The sequence below is a fragment of the Limulus polyphemus genome, unplaced genomic scaffold (genome assembly GCF_000517525.1).
Source record: "Limulus polyphemus unplaced genomic scaffold, Limulus_polyphemus-2.1.2 Scaffold5976, whole genome shotgun sequence".
NCBI classification, from domain to species: domain Eukaryota; kingdom Metazoa; phylum Arthropoda; class Merostomata; order Xiphosura; family Limulidae; genus Limulus; species Limulus polyphemus.
In genome coordinates, this window is record NW_013671586.1 from 898 (window position 1) to 5,330 (window position 4,433).

Genomic DNA, 4,433 nt, shown 5'->3' on the forward strand with positions numbered 1-4,433 from the left:
AAAACCCACTAACCATCAGTAATACCGGGTTTAATTACTAACACTTTGTCGAGATATAATTTATAATACACTATTTTAGAACGTTGTCAGTTTAGGTTTCACGTGTCAGGAGCGTTGCTGGGGATATGATCTTGAGATAATATTTATAGAATGTGATTAGGAAAATGTAATTACTGCTTCAAAAGCGCGTCTGTTAAGATATATATATTTTCAAATTGCAGTATTTATAATCTGAGTAGGTTATTTTGAGTGAAATAACTGGCATTTCAACTGACACTAACCTACGTTGCTTCGGCGAGTTTACAAGTTTTCTAAAATTTCGTTTTTAGTCGTAAAGAAGTATCTTGGAGATATTGATATTAAAAGAGTTTTCCCAAGGCACCAAAAGTCAACATTTCAATAGTCACTCAACGGTTTTCAGCAATTAGTTTAAATATTTCACTACAAACATAAATACGTGTAGACGATACTAGTGATTAACTTATACTCAGGGTTTTATAGTATTAGACGAAACATTTCATTAATTCCGGCGCGATGTACAGAGCAAAATACATGTAGACGATACTAGTGATTAACTTATACTCAGGGTATTAGAGTTCTAGACGAAACATTTCATTAATTCTGGCGTGATGTACAGAGCAAAATACATGTAGACGATACTAGTGATTAACTTATACTCAGGGTATTAGAGTTCTAGACGAAACATTTCATTAATTCTGGCGTGATGTACAGAGCAAAATACATGTAGGCGATGCTAGTGATTTACTTATACTCAGGGTATTAGAGTACTAGACGAAACATTTCATTAATTCTGGCGTGATGTACAGAGCAAAAGACATGTAGGCGATACTAGTGATTTACTTATACTCAAGGTATTAGAATATTATAAATCTGTTTTTTACACATTACATTTGCGTCCAGGTATCATAAGTTCTTATCTAGTTTTGCACAAAATAGAAATATAATCATAATAAACACACACGCACATATGTCATTCCTAGTACCATAGGAAAATAAAAATATAATTATAATAAACACACACATATGTCATTCCTAGTACCATCGGAAAATAAAAATATAATTATAATAAACACACACATATGTCATTCCTAGTACCATCGGAAAATAAAAATATAATTATAATAAACACACACATATATGTCATTCCTAGTACCATAGGAAAATAAAAATATAGTATAATAAACACACACGCATATTTGTCATTCCTAGTACCATAGGTAATATACATATATATGTCATTCCTAGTACCATAGGTAAAACTACCAAAACGAAGGGATCCGGACGAAATTTGGGGAGGATTCTCCCAAACTTACTTCCCTTCTTGTGTAAAACTTTCGTGTTCATCAGTCGATTAGCTTTCGAGATACGAGCGCGGAAACACAGATAGATGCACACGCGGACCTGATTGCAATACCCTCGCATTCCTTTAGGCCGAGGGTAAAAATAAGTCCATTAGATGCTAGTATGATATACATTTCCTAAACATCGTTTTGATATTCCTCGAGGGCATTTTCTTGTTATCAAACATATTGTGCTTAACACGAAGGCCCTGCCTGACATGCCCTGGTGGTTAGGGCGCTCGACTCGCAACCTGTAGGTCGCGGAATCGAGACCTATATCCGTGCATGGTCACCTCTTCTGCCGTGGGAGGGTTATAATGTAAAGAGTAGCTCAAGAGTTGGCGATGGGTGGTGTTGGCTAGCTGCCTTCCCTTTAGTCTCTCATTTCAAAATTAGGAACAGCTAGAGCAGATAGCCCTCGAATTGCTTTGTGTGAAACTCAGTAAACAAACTTAACCTGAAACTAAGAAGCTGTATGTTGGAAACTTATATGAGAAAAGTTGCTTAATTTTAGTGTTTCTCTCATCTACAGTCTATACCGCTTATATGATTTTAGTTTTACTAAAGCTGATGTTATTAATGATTTCAATTTGTGTTTGCAAACAAAGCAAACCTTTTCAGGCGTTCTTCTATCGAGGAACTCCATCGAAACTGTGATTATAAAATAATAGGTTTACAGGATTTGATATAAAGGCTATTACTCATTACTGATAACATACAATACTAGTTTACTGCAGAGGGAATAGCGAAGCAAAAAATAAATCTACGTCACTGATGGATTATTTTTTTACCCTGAAGTTATACATTTTAGTGAGAAGACGCACAATTCACAATTAATAATAAATTTATCCCCCCTCTCTCTTTTAGTCCGTGATTGATCTCATTTTTTTCCTTTAGAGAAAAGTATCATATTATCTAGTTACATGCATTATTTATTATCTATTGAAAAAAAGAACAGATTTTAAGAATTGATTCTATCAATGTCAGTTATTTGTATAAATTGAGCTAACATTTTTTCACAATATAAAATAAGAACAGATATCAAGAATCCATTCTACCAACTTTAATTACTTGTATAAATTGAACTAACATCATTCACACCATATAAAATAAGAACAGATATGAAGAATCGATTCTACCAACCATAATTATTTGTATTAATTGAGCTAACATCTTTCACACCATATAAAATAAGAACAGATATCAAGAATCGATTCTACCAACTTTAATTACTTGTATAAATTGAACTAACATCATTCACACCATATAAAATAAGAACAGATATCAAGAATCTATTCTATCAACTTTAATTATTTGTATAAATTAAACTAACATCTTTCACACCATATAAAATAAAAACAGATATTAAGAATCTATTCTACCAACTTTAATTATTTTTATAATTGAGCTAACATCTTTCACACCATATAAAATAAAAACAGATACTAAGAATCGAGTCTACCAACTTTAATTATTTGTATTAATTGAACTAACATCTTTCACACCATATAAAATAAGAACAGGTATTAAAAATCGATTCTACCAACCATAATTACTTGAACTAACATCTTCCATGTCAGATAAAATAAAAACAACATTTAAGAATTTATTCTACCAACCTCAAATATTCAAATCAGTTGAGCTAATATTTTATATGGAAACCACTTCTGTGGATCTTTACAAATATTACAAAAGGTTACTTGACCTTATTCGGGTCAAAAATACAATTTTATAACTAGGTGTGAAAAATAGAATGTTTCAATTTCTACCATGGTTTCGTTGTGTATGATTCCTGTTTGTATCTTTTATTGTTTTACGTAATATATCTAACGTCCCTTCATTAAGGGAGGTTTGGGGACATCGTCAAACAGCTATTAGAGCATTTACACTGTCTTGACGTGATATATCTAACGTCCCTTAATTAAGGGAGGTTTGGGGATATTGCCAAAGATATAACAGAACATTTACACTGCCTTTACTTAATACACACTAAGCATTTCGCTTCTACACCGAGGTCTTTAAAACGGAGCATGCTACTAGATACTAAATATTGACAACTGAGGCGAGAAATATAGTTTATTCTCATAGTGTTATTGCTACAATAATCAATTTTATTGGAAATATCTTAAGCATGGGCCAAGTAGGTAAATACTCTAACTGAGCATGTCACGAGAGACAAGCAAGTTAAATTTAAAACTGGTCTGTCAAACAGTTGCCAATATAATGATAAATGTCTAGACACTTTCCGTTAGGTTACGCGGGGTTTATCTATCCTATTACAATGATATCGAAAAGATGTATATATATATATATAAGAAGCATGATTCTCATGATTTCATAAGTAGTACAACTATGATGTGTGGAAAATATAGCCTAACGACTATTTTAGTAATTACAAAGTTGTAAGCCCAAATGAGCCGTGTACCTGTTAGACTTATGATATGACGGCCTTTGTTTTATAAACTATCTTAGAGATGGATGCTCTTGTTTAAAACGAAAAATAGTTGCTTATCTACTTGTATGAAACGGTATGGTAAAATAAACCAATTATATGTTTGTACATATATTTGTTGTGTCTTACGGTGACTCAACGGTAAGTCTGAAAAGCTTACAACGCTAAGAATCAAGCTTCGAAACCACCTCTGTGCACAGGTAGCCCATTTTTTTAGTTTTGAGCTTAACAACAAACAAATAGATATTTGTTGTATCTTGGACTTCTCTTCTACTTAAGATATAATAAATAAAATGTAATGTACATTTTTGTAATTAATAAACTGTAGTGTACATTTTTATAATTAATAAACTGTGGTGTACATTTTTATAATTAATAAACTGTAGTGTACATTTTTGTAATACATAAAATGTAGTGTACATTTTTATAATAAATAAAATGTAGTGTACATTTTTATAATAAATAAAATATAGTGTACATTTTTATAATAAATAAAATGTAATGTACATTTTTATAACAAATAAAATATAGTGTACATTTTTATAATAAATAAAATGTAGTGTACATTTTTATAATAAATAAAATGTAGTGTACATTTTTGTAATAAATAAAATGTAGGG